We start from the raw sequence: 12,838 nt of genomic DNA, 5'->3' as shown, positions 1-12,838 counted from the left end.
AAATTAAACAGGATTATCATGCTAGCCTAAAATTTCACTTCTGGGAATACCCAAAAAAAACCTTAAATCAAAGACTGGAACAAATATTTATATATCTGTACTCAGAGCAGCTATATTCATAATAGCCAAAAGGTGCAAGGAACTCAAGAGTCTGATGAATGAATGATTAAACTAAGACAGTGTGCTAAGTGAAATAAGCCAATCACAAATGGACAAATATTTTATGATTTCACTTAAATGAAGTACTGGAGTCATCAAATTCAGAGAGAAAGAAAAAAAGTAGAACGGTGGCCGCCAAAGGTTGAGGGGAGGGGAGAACAGGGAATTATTGTTTAGCAGGTATAGTGTTTCAGTTGCAGAGGCTGAAAAAGTGCTCAAGAAGGATAGTGGTAATGACATACCAAGGTGACTGTACTTAACGCCACTGTACTGCACACTTAAAAATGATTGGAATGGGGGAATTCCTTGGTGGTCTCATGGTTAGGACTCCGAACTTCCAGTGCCGGGAACTGGGTTCAATCTCTGGTTGAGGAATTAAGATACCACAAGCTGCACAGTATGCCAAAAAACAAACAAGAAAAGATTCCAGTGGTAAATTTTATGTTATATATATTTTGCGTACATGCATGCTAAGTCACTTCGGTCATCTCCAACTCTTTGCAACACTATGGATTGTAGCCTGTCACACTCCTCTGTCCATTGGATTCTCCAGGCAAGAATACTTGATTGGGAAGCCATGTCCTCCTCCAGGGGATCTCCCCCACCCTAGGATTGAACCCACACCTCTTGCATTGGCAGGCGGTTTCTTTACCACTAGTGCAACATGTATATTTTGCCACAATTAAAAAAAATGCTGAGGAACATTATCTATAAGTGCTGCTATGAAATAGCCAGGGTATATTGTTAAGTAAAAAAACAAGGTAGAGAAAACAAACAGTATGACACTATATCAAAAGAGCGTGAAACAATATATAGCTATATAGAGATATTATACAGACATTTTCTATAATTACTATAATTTTTGATGGAAGGATAAACAAAAAGCTTTAAAAAAAAAAAACAACTACCCCCAAGGGAAGGAAAGAAGAAGGTTAGGATTCAGCTGGTAAAGAATCCACCTGCAGACTCCGGTTCAGTTCCTGGGTCGGGAAGATCCCTTGGAGAAAGGATAGGCTATCCACTCCAGTATTCGTGGGCTTCCCTGGTGGCTCGGATGGTAAATAATTTGCCTGAAATTTGGGAGACTTGAGTTCAATCCCTAGGTTGGGAAGCTCCCTTGAAGGAGGGCATGACTACCCACTCCAGTATTCTTGTCTGGAGAATCCCCATGGACAGAGGAGCCTAACAAGCTATAGTCCATTGGGTCTCAAAGAGCCAGACACGATGAGTGACTGAGCACAAACACAGCCCAGAAACTAGACTCCTCTGAATGTACCTTGTCGTATATATCAAGTTTTTAAACACGATTATAAACTAAATGTAAACAAAAAAAAGTTTAAGTCGTTCCTCAAAATCAAAATGAAACACACACCTAAACTGTGTATTGAGTTAAACCAAACAGAGGAGTACTTAACTCTAAAACACAGTAATCTGACTGCACATCCTTGGTGAAATACATCCTAAGGACATAAGAAATACAAAGAAACCTTACAGGGCTCTCAGTAACGATACTGATATGATTCTGAAATTAAGTACTGTCTCTATATCATAAGCTTTCAGCACGAGAAGAAACAAAAATTCCAAAATATTAAATAAAAACTCTCCAATATTATTTAATTACAAGTTATCAGTATAAACTCATGCTGCACTGTCTTTTTTTAAAAAAAGTTATTTCCCAGCTCCATCTTTGACGAGACCTATAAATTACTAACGTAGTATCAATAAGCATAGCACCCAGATAGCAGTCTGCAAAAATCCGTGAAAATTCTCTCCAACCAAAAGGAACCAGCACTCCCTAAAGAAAGTGATAATTCAAGTTCTGAGGCAGAATTTTATGAAATAAGGTTGGATCATACCAGAAAGCAAGGAAGCTATCAGAAACCACTAGGGTAGTATCACAAACACTTAGGAGCTATCCTGAAGAGGTGCTCACTACCAAAAACAGAACAGACTCAGCCACAACAAAATAACAACTGCAGTGGACTCAAACGCATAAAATATGGTAAAAAATCCATGAGTTCACAATGATACTTGAAAGGAGAACAATGATATTTGAAAGAAGAAAGATCTCATTAGTCACTTTTGAAAGATTCTTGTGAATCAATTTATTAAACTAAAAAGTAACAAAGGAGAACAGTTGCATATTTACTGTCTTTTTTTATATAGACTGAACATAACAGTAATTCAACAGTCCAATAATCAAAATGAGCAAGTTTCTGTTTAAAGTATTCTAGCTGAGAAATGAAGAATGACAGCATATCACCATTTTGCTGCTGCTGCTAAGTCACGTCAGTCATGTGCAATTCTGTGCGACCCCATGAACCGCAGCAGGTCAGGACTCCCTGTCCATCACCAACTCCCGGAGTCCACCCAAATCCATGTCTCATCCTCTGTCTTCCCCTTCTCCTCCTGCCCTCAGTCTTTCCCAGCCTCAGGGTCTTTTCCAATGAGTCATCTCTTCGCATCAGCTGGCCAAAGTACTGGAGTTCCAGCTACAACATCAGTCCGTCCAGTGAACACCCACGACTGATCTCCTTTAGGACGGACTGGTTCCATCTCCTTGCAGTCCAAGGGACTCTCAAGAGCCTTCTCCAACACCACAGGTCAAAAGCATCAATTCTTCTGCGCTCAGCTTTCTTCACAGTCCAACTCTCACATCCATACATGACCCCTGGAAAAGCCACAACCTTGACTAGACGGACCTTTGTTGGCAAAGTAATGTCTCTTGCTTTTTAATATGCTGTCGAGGTTGGTCATAACTTTCCTTCCAAGGACTAAACGTCGTTTACTTTCAAGGCTGCAGTCACCATCTGCAGTGATTTTGAAGCCGAGAAAAATAAAGTCAGCCACTGTTTCCACTGTTTCTCCATCTTTTTGCCATGACGTGATGGGACGGGATGCCATGATCTTAGGTTTCTGAATGCTCAGCTTCAAGCCAACTTTTTCACTCTCCTCTTTCACTTTCATCAAGAGGCTCTAGAGTTCCTCTTCATTTTCTGCCATAAGGGTGGTATCATCTGCATATCTGAGGTTATTGATATTTCTCCCGGCAGTCTTGATTCCAGCTTGTGCTTCCTCCAGCCCAGCGTTTCTCATGATGTCCTCTGCATAGAAGTTAAATAAGCAGGGTGACAATATACAGCCTTGACGTACTCCTTTTCCTATTTGGAAGCAGTCTGTTGTTCCATGTCCAGTTCTAACTGTTGCTTCCTGACCTGCATATAGGTTTCTCAAGAGGCAGGTCGGAGGTCTGGTATTCCTGTCTATTTCAGAATTTTCCACAGTTTACTGTGGTCCCCACAGTCAAAGGCTTTGGCATAGTCAATAAAGCAGAAATAGAAGTTTTTCTGGAACTCTCTTGCTTTTTCCATGATCCAGCAGATGTTGGCTATTTGATCTCTGGTTCCTCTGCCTTGTCTAAAACCAGCTTGAACATCTGGAAGCTCACAGTTCAAGCATTGCTGAAGCCTGGCTTGGAGAATTTTAAGCATTACGTTACTAGCGTGTGAGATGAGTGCAATTGTGCGGTAGTCTGAGCATTCTTTGGCATTGCCTTTCTTTGGGATTGGAATGAAAACTGACCTTTTCAGGTCCTGTGGCCACTGCTGAGTTTTCCATATTTGCTGGCCTACTGAGTGCAGCACTTTCACAGTGTCTTCTTTCAGGATTTGAAATAGCTCAACTGGAATTCCATCACCTCCACTAGCTTTGTTCGTAGTGATGCTTCCCAAGGCCCACTTGACTTCACATTCCAGGATGTCTGGCTCTAGGTGAGTGATCATACCATCGTGATTATCTGGGTCGTGAAGATCTTTTTTGTACAGTTCTTCTGTGTATTCTTGCCACCTCTTCATAACATCCTCTGCTTCTGTTAGGTCCCTACCATTTCTGTCCTTTATTGAGCCCATCTTTGCAAGAAATGTTCCCTTGGTATCTCTAATTTTCTTGAAGAGATCTCTGCTGCTGCTGCTAAGTCACTTCAGTCGTGTCCGACTCTGTGCGACCCCATAGACGGCAGCCCACCAGGCTCCCCCATCCCTGGGATTCTCCAGGCAAGAACACTGGAGTGAGTTGCCATTTCCTTCTCCGATGCAAGAAAGTGAAAAGTGAAAGTGAAGCCGTTCAGTCGTGTCCGACTCCAAGCGACCCCATGGACTGCAACCTACCAGGCTCTTCCCATGGGATTCTCCAGGCAAGCGTACTGCAGTGGGCCGCCATTCCCTTCTCCAAAGAGATCTCTAGTCTTTCCATTCTATTGTTTTCCTCTATTTCTTTGCACTGATCGCTGAGGAAGGCTTTCTTATCTCTCCTTGCTATTGGTTGGAACTCTGTATTCAAATGGGTATATCTTTCCTTTTCTCCTTTGCTTTTCGTTTCCCGTCTTTTCACAGCTATTTGTAAGGCCTCCTCAGACAGCCATTTTACTTTTTTGCATTTCTTTTCTTGGGGATGGTCTTGATTCCTGTCTCCTGCACAATGTCAGTTGTTCATTGGAGACAACTGTACTGCATCCTGTACTTGGCAATTTAGACAGTTCAAAATGCTGTGGGAAACTCAGGAATGAGCAATCTTGTTTCTATCAAAAGCCAAAATACTCGGGGAAAAGACAGACATCAAGTTAAGAACTGAAGAAACATTTAATGTATGTGTTTATGAAGAAACGCACTTTTTGTAAAGTAAGAAAAACATACATACTAACATTCTAACAAGGATCTTTTCTCCAATTTAATAAGTGGACATTCACCCCATTTATTTGAACATGTTCCAATTTCAATCGAAGTATTGAGGAGGAATTCTCAATACACAATGAAAGAACACCCAACTTGTTGACTGTGAACAATAATAAGCAACGTTGAAATAACCCACATTCTGCAATTTCTCTCCTGGCACCCTTAGCTCAATACCATATATTATTTCATTCGAAGCACTCATTTTGATTTCACCAAACATCAGTACAGGAATGAACCTGAGGTAGGCTTGAAGCCTGGGTCTGCCGAACGATGCTATTACCTAGGAAATGTCTTTCAACTCATCCAGTCCCACAAAGAACACTCAAGAATGTGCTGGGGTTACCTGCTCCAATTATTTGCTCCCACTAAAAGCTGGCAAGTTGATCCAAAGGTGCTGGGTCAGAGAAAGGAGGGTGTCATCAGCAGACAGGTCCTTGTAAGGATCTAAGAATCCTTACTTCTATTTGCAAGTGTGCTGTGTTGATTGCTGAAATTCCATATCTTTCGCTATTATAGAAACTTTACACTCTCAGACTGTCAGGAGACTGTCAGTGGCATCACTATCCTGATATGACAACCAAGCCAACTATCCCCGACATCACTTCACATCACCAAAGCTTTCTCTTTCTCATCTAGGTGCTCTCCCTAGAATGAGTGAAATTCAAAAAGATGCAGTCTCACTGCCAGCAAAATGTCTAGCCTATATGGGCATGTTTGAAGAGAGGACAGACAGCTCACCATGCCACCATCATGAAAGCCCCCGGAGCCTACAGTGAGAGATGCAAACTCATCTGAAACAAACACATTGTCTTTCTCGGACTTTCGCTCTAGTGTCACTTACAAACGAAATTCTGCGTCATGCACTGTGCTAACTACTTAAATCTCTCATTTAATCCTAATAGCCGTTCAAAGTATTTTTGTTATCAGTACCTTTTCACAAAAGATTTTCACAAAGATGCTGAAGTGAAGTCAAGTGACTCAGTCGTGTCCCACTCTTTGCAACCCCATACACTGTAGCCTACCGGGCTCCTCCGTCCATGGGATTTTCCAGGCAAGAGTACTGGAAGTGGGTTGCCGTTTCCTTCTCCAGATCACAGAGATGTTAGGTGACTTAATTTCAAAGTCTGAAAGCTACTACATGAAAGAGGCAAAAGTTAAACCCAAATCAGTACATAAATCTTTATGACTTATTTCTTACAACCCTATTTGCTGTCCAAAGGAGTTATACTGACTTAAAATGACACCAGAACCAAAGATATTCCTCCTTCATTTTCTTGGTGAGAGAACTGGGTAGTTTTAATACCCGGCAGGGACTACCATGCCCGAACCAAATTCCTATATGAAACCAATACCCATTTTCATATACTCAATCTCACAGTCTATACCAAATCTCTCCTTACCAGTTAGACTGTGTGTAGTCAGTGGAAGAGCAGAAATATTTCATTCAACCTCTACAATATTTTCAAGTATTTGGACTATACAAGTTGCCCTCTACATTTCAAAATCTATGAATAATAATCTTTCCCAGATTTATGTTCGTTTACTTGGAAGTACTAAACCTTTGAATTTTACTATAAAATGAAGATTCTAAAACACGTAGTATTCAATTTGCTGAAAGCACTGTAACAAAGGATTAAAGACTAAAATTTAAAAAAATAAAACTTTAAATTCTATGTACTATGTAGCTACATTAATATTAGAATATGGGAAAATGGGAAAAGCTATCACTTTCAGAGAACTTACTCCAAAAGTACTGTGCCAAGTACTTTAGAAACACTTCATTTTGTATCTTCCAAAGTGTTAACTCTAGTTTACAAGCCAAGTGATAATGGTAAGAAAACTCAAGTAACTTGCCCAAAGTAATACAGATAGAAAGTGGTAGCTGCTGCTGCAGTTTATACAACTCCAAAGCTTTTACCTCTTACTGTCACAGTTTACTGCCCCCTAATTCCTATCTGGTCAACATATCTTTGTCCACAATTCTAAAACCATTATTGAAACACATACGAAATTATTTAAACCTATTATTAACTATATCCATTAACTGGTCATAGCTTCTAAAGTAAAAGAATTAAAAAGTGCCTAAAGAATGACCATTAGAAAACTTCAAGTAAGGCAACAGATTTTCATGAAGTCCTGAGAGGTCAAGAACAGATAATTCATACAACAAAACCTTTATCACTGCTTGGGAGTTGCTGTTCTTAAATCAATGTGAAGATAGTAAGACCAGGATACCATCTTAATTATTTAAGACAATGTAAATACTGTAAACTCACCAGCCTGAAGGCTGAACCAAAGAACCCATTTTCAAAATCACGTTACCTTCAATATTTACTAAGTGAATCATGAGTATTATTATTAGTATAGTCTGCTCTTTAAAGTCTTATTATCAAATAGCAGAAAAGATGTAACCATAACCTGGACAATTTAAACTTCTGAAAGGCTATTACTTCCCCAGTTCCAAACTTTTAAATTTCTTCATAAAACAATAATACCTGAAAACTAAGATGAGTAACATTCCCCAAACCTGAAATCTTCAATCGATCAGAGTCTGAACCTAAATACATAACTTTTTAATGTACAAGATGCAGTTCAAAATAACATATTAGTTTTTCCTGTTGTTTATCAAACACATTCATTAGACTGATTAAAAGGGCAATACACGAACAATTTTCTACGACATGCTAAATAACAGATGAAGTCTTACCTCCATTGCTAAAGCTGCCGTCTGTTGGTCATAATGATTCAGAAGATTGGGCATGAGGGCAGTGTTACAAGGCAAATCTTGGCACATCCTCAAGGTAACAGGCTCAAAGAAACAAACTGTGCCCATCTATACGGCCCACAAACATAGTCAAGGGCCACAGATAGAAGACGATCCAACTCATAGTCATGCTTTCTCGACTGAATGAGATTTAGATGATCAGGCCTACTCAATATGTATTTTAGATCTTTGTACACCTGTAGGTCTCAGCTTGAAAGTACTTCTTCTATCTTGCTGTTAAGTTATTCACACAGAGTTACTCTTTGCACCGTCAGAGGTTTGTTAGCTTGGTCTCACAAAAGGCCTTTGTTTTTGGTTTCACAATATGGGAAAATGACATCATCTTGCCTCTTCTTTTCATTTTATTACATCGGGCACCATCTGGCCAACGTGTCAAGTGGATCAACCACATTCCCATCTTAGGAGAAGAGCTCTTTCTGCCTTTGGCTGAAATATCTGAAAAATAATTGTTTTTAAAAAATGGGAGAAATTAGCAATTTCCTCTTGAAATATTACAGGCTTGATATTAAAACTTTGACTAGCTCAGTACAGTTGCAGGATACACAATCAGTATACAAATATCAGTTGCGTTTCTACACATTAACAATCAGTTCTAGGAAGAGAAATTTTAAAATACTGCCTTTGGGACCTTCCGGTGGTCCAGTGATTAAAGCTGCACACATCCACTACTGGGGCACCAGTGCACTCCCTGGTGGAGAACTAAAATTCCAAATGCCGGGCGTGTGGCTAACAACAACAACAATCACAGACTTTGACCGAGAGACACAATACTGCCTTACAGATAAAACACATGGGTATTTCATAAACAAATCTTATAGTTTTTCTACCTTAGCATTCTTGCTCTAGATATACCAGAGAATCCATAAATAAAGGCACTGTTTCCTCCCTCAGTTGTTTATATACCATACAGTTTAATTTCCCATCTATAATGGTAGTTTTTCATTTGTCACAAGACAAAATTGATCCATTGGGAAAAACTTGCATGCTGTTGTCCTAAATTTTATTTAAATATCTGCCACACTTAATAACAAGTTATTTACATTTTATTATAAATGTTTTAATCATTAAATGATTCAGCTTTTCCCTCCATGGTTTCTCTCTGCTCCCGCGAGTAACTTGGCTCCAGGGCCTCCGCTCGCCTGCCGGCACCCAGGACCGTGCCGTCGGCCTCTGCCTCAAGCAGACCCCTCCCGACGGCCCTCGCTGCGCAGGCTGAGACGCCTCTCCCCTCTCCGCGGAAAGTTAAGTTTGAAGAGGGGGGAAGAGAGAGAAACATGGGCATGAAGAGAAGGATCTACCTGGAGCTGAGGAACCGGACCCCGGAAGCTGTTCGAGAACTTGTCCTGGACAATTGCAAATCAAATGATAGGAAAACTGAGGGCTTAACAGCTGAATCTGTGAACTTAAGAGTTCCTCAGTTTAATAAACGTAGGCTTGATTTCAGTTTCAAATCTTCCCAAACTACCTAAATTGAAAAAGCTTGAGCTCGGTGACAATAGAATCTGTGGAGGCCTGGATATGTTAGCAGAAAAACTTCCAAATCTTACACATCTCAACTTAAGTGGAAATAAACTGAAAGATATCAGCACCCTGGAACCTTTGAAAAAGTTAGAATGTCTGAAGAGCCTGGATCTGTTTAACGGTGAGGTTACTTACCTGAACGACTACCGAGAGAGTGTCTTCAAGCTCCTGCCCCAGCTGACCTATCTGGATGGCTATAACCGAGAGGATCGTGAAGCCCCAGATTCAGATGCCGAGGTGGATGGTGTGGATGAAGAAGAGGATGATGAAGATGAGGATAAGGAGGAGGATGAAGATGGTGAGGAAGAAGAGTTTGATAATGAAGAGGATGACGATGAAGATGTAGAAGGGGAGGAGGATGAAGATGAAGTCAGTGCGGAGGAAGAAGAATTTGGACATGATGGAGCAGTTGATGAAGATGATGAAGATGAGGATGAAGACAAAGATGAGGATGAAGAAGAGGAAGAAAGCGGGAAAGGTGAAAAGAGGAAGAGAGAAACAGATGACGAAGGAGAAGATGATTAATAAGACCCCAATAACCTGCAAAAAAAGAACTGTTCAGTATTGGCTGGACTGCTGACATGGATCTGGTAGCTGGGTTTTTTTTTTTCTTTTAAAAAAAAAAAAAGATAGCTGTGATACACACCCCAGGACACCCACCCACCCAAAGAGCCAAAGAATAGTTCCTGTGACATTCCACCTTCCTCCATTTAGTCCCTCTTGGAAATCCACCACCAAGCTTGGGGACTTCACCCCAACAAAACTGTAAGAGTTGTTAGGTTTTTGTGTAAGATTTGCTGTAGTGTGGATAGCTGTGATTGGTGAGTCAACTGTCTGTGGCTACCAGTCACACCAAGATTGTAACAGCATTTTTACTTTCTATACAACAAAGAAGTTTTGTAAATAAAATCTTAACATTTAAAAATAAATAAATTCAGCAGATGGTATCTGTGAAAGGTGTAAAATATAAAGAAATCAATAGATATGGATTTAAGCCTCTTCCCAACTATGTGAATCACTTAACTTCTCTGAGCTCAGAATTTTCCTTTCTAAACATTGCACCTCCCTATCAAAGATGGTACATAAGTGAATTATAAAATAATGCACTCTATAAAAGGTAAAGCAACATCAAACTTTAGGTAGTTTCATTACTGAATTACAGCGGATACAAAGACTTACTTCTATCAAACAATACTGAACTGGCAAACAAGATTCTAAGAGTAGTATCAGGACATTTTCCCAACAATGCTTCATCCTTTTAGATAGTACAAAAATTCAGTACACAGAAAACGTTTGACCAACAAATGCTTCATTACACACAGTCAGGCTGCAGAGAAGAGTCAACCCTAGAAAGTTACAACGTGGGATATTAATGATTTCCAGTTAAGAGTTTCTACCAAGTTTCAGAGTCTGATTTGACACTGCCTTTGCTGGGGGCTTCCCTGGTGGCTCAGACGGTAAAGAATCCGCCTGCAATGCTGGAGACATGCGTTTGATCCCTGGGTTGGGAAGATTCCCTGGAGGAGGAAATGGCAACCCACACTAGTATTCTTGCCTGGAGAACTCCATGGACAGAGGAGCCCGGCAGGCTACAGTCCAAGGGGTCGCAGAGAGTTGGATCCAACTTTCACTTTCACTTTTTTTCTAGTGACAAAAATATGCATCTCATGGGGTCGCGGAGAGTCCGACACGACTGAGCGACTGAACTGAACTGAACTGGAGGCTGAAAGGGTAGGTAGAGTGGAAGACAGGACTGGTAGGAAAAAAGCATATTCTAAAACTATCATACTTCCATTTGGTTTGTAATGATGTTAAGTCTGCTTTTACTTTATTCGCGTTTCACAGATGGCAAATATTTCTGTTTGAAGTACACAACCTCAGTTGGGAAAACACGGGAAAGTCAGGTTCAGAAATTCTCAGAGACCCAGGTTAACAGGACAATTCAAATAGATATTAGGGCCCGTGACAGCTTAGACCTTGAAAACTTGAACTAGCTTGGCTAAAGCAGAGAAAGAAACTGTCCTTTGTGCACTACCAATGACAGGGACCTCTGCATCCCAAGCTTTAACTACTGGGCAGAAAAAAACTATTTGGAGAAAGTAAAGCCATGGCTGAATCTTCCCAATTTTTCCCTCGAGCATATGGTCTTGAGTAGAAGGGAAAAGGAAAGTCTACAACCTTAGGAATTAGGAACACCAAAGTTACAAGCGATCTCTGCCCCAAACGTCTAATCTTTCTAATACTGAAATCTCTAAGTCAGAAATATTTGTTAAAGCTTCTTGGCCTGCCATTGTATTGTTTCCTCCTTCAAGTTGGGCCCAGAAATGTGATGTCTGGCTATGGAAAAGTGATATTAGACACAGTCATGTATATGGAAGCTTATCATGCAGCACAGTAACAATTATGCATATCATTAAATATGTCAAATAAGCCCTGAAAGCTTTATTTCGCTACAGTATCAAAACATCCATATAAGTTCCATGTTTGTAGTTTGCTGCTTATGCAGCATGTTCATCTGCTTGCAACTTAAAAATAAAAAACTAAAGGGAACACTGCTGCTGCTGCTGTCACTTCAGTCGTGTCCGACTCTGTGCGACCCCAGAGACGGAAGCGCACCAGGCTCCCCTGTCCCTGGGATTCTCCAGGCAAGAACACTGGAGTGGGTTGCCATTTCCTTCTCCAATGTGTGAAAGTGAAAAGTGAAAGTGAAGTCGCTCAGTCGTGTCCGACCCTTAGCGACCCCACGGACTGCAGCCTACCAGGCTCCTCCATCCATGGGATTTTCTAGGCAAGAGTACTGGAGCGGCTTGCCATTGCCTTCTCCGAATTATGTGCTGAGCAAAAGTAATATATAAAATGAATTTTTTTAAAAAACAGATAAAGAATACTACTTTAACAGAAAAATGGAAAAAGGACATATATTTACAAAAGAAATACAAATGGCCAACAAACATATGAAAAGATATTCAACTTTACTAATAAAAACATACAAACATGATATATAACATCTTTGCCAATCAGATGAGCAAAAAGAATAACAGAACACAGCACAGGAGAGGGTGCAGAAAAAAGAATATCTTCAACATTCCCACACTTGGAGATACATTTTTCTTTTTTTTTTTTTTTGGCTGTCCTTCACGGCTTGCAGAGTCTTAGTTACCCAAACAAGGACTGAACCCAGACCAAGGCAGTGAAGTGTCTAACCACTAGACCGCCAGGAAATTCTCCATTTTCAAATACTACTGGAGGAAAAGTAAACTAGTTGGTATTTCAAAAAAACAGCTATGGACATCAAAAGCTCTTAAAATGTATATACTTTGATTCAGCAGACCTATTCTACAATTTATTCTAAGCAAGTAAACACAAGTACACATGATGTATAGCTGAAATGTTAGTACCACACTGTTTTTAAAATAAAAACCCAGAGACAATCTGAAAGTATACCAATAAGGAATTGGTTAAACTACAGCACAACCAACACATAACACACTCACTAAAAATGATGAGCAGGATCTGTATATGCTGACTTGAAAAGACAGTAACAATACAGTAAGTGAAAAATAAAATTTTAAATGGTTTACAAAACAGCATATAGTCTCCCACTTTTGTCAAAAATATACATACATGAAACAGAATAAAACTA

At 40.1% G+C, this 12,838-nt stretch overlaps 1 protein-coding gene and 1 pseudogene across 10 annotated transcripts in view; one reads left to right on the top strand and one right to left on the bottom strand.

Annotated features, from left to right (window-relative positions):
* The window catches only part of LOC129553126 (ninein-like protein), a 95,531-nt gene that overhangs the window by 77,412 nt on the left and 5,281 nt on the right, over window positions 1-12,838 (bottom strand). For 6 of the 10 annotated variants that reach the window (XR_016035426.1, XM_088828588.1, XM_088828589.1 and 3 more), the window contains exons 2-3: window positions 7,597-8,109; window positions 5,820-6,023 (exon numbers count right to left, since the gene is read on the bottom strand). The gene's annotated coding sequence lies outside the window, so the exon portion shown is untranslated. The remainder of the gene's footprint in view (window positions 1-5,819; window positions 6,024-7,596; window positions 8,110-12,838) is intronic. The other 4 variants (XM_088828584.1, XM_088828582.1, XM_088828590.1 and 1 more) reach the window with 2 other exon arrangements.
* Window positions 8,949-9,720, top strand: LOC148774604 (acidic leucine-rich nuclear phosphoprotein 32 family member D-like; annotated as a pseudogene).

The sequence above is a fragment of the Moschus berezovskii genome, chromosome 20 (genome assembly GCF_049115385.1).
Source record: "Moschus berezovskii isolate FMDL1 chromosome 20, NW_MosBer_1.0, whole genome shotgun sequence".
In the NCBI taxonomy this organism is placed as follows: domain Eukaryota; kingdom Metazoa; phylum Chordata; class Mammalia; order Artiodactyla; family Moschidae; genus Moschus; species Moschus berezovskii.
Note: the sequence above shows the minus strand (reverse complement) of the source record. Positions and strands in the feature narration are given on the sequence as shown.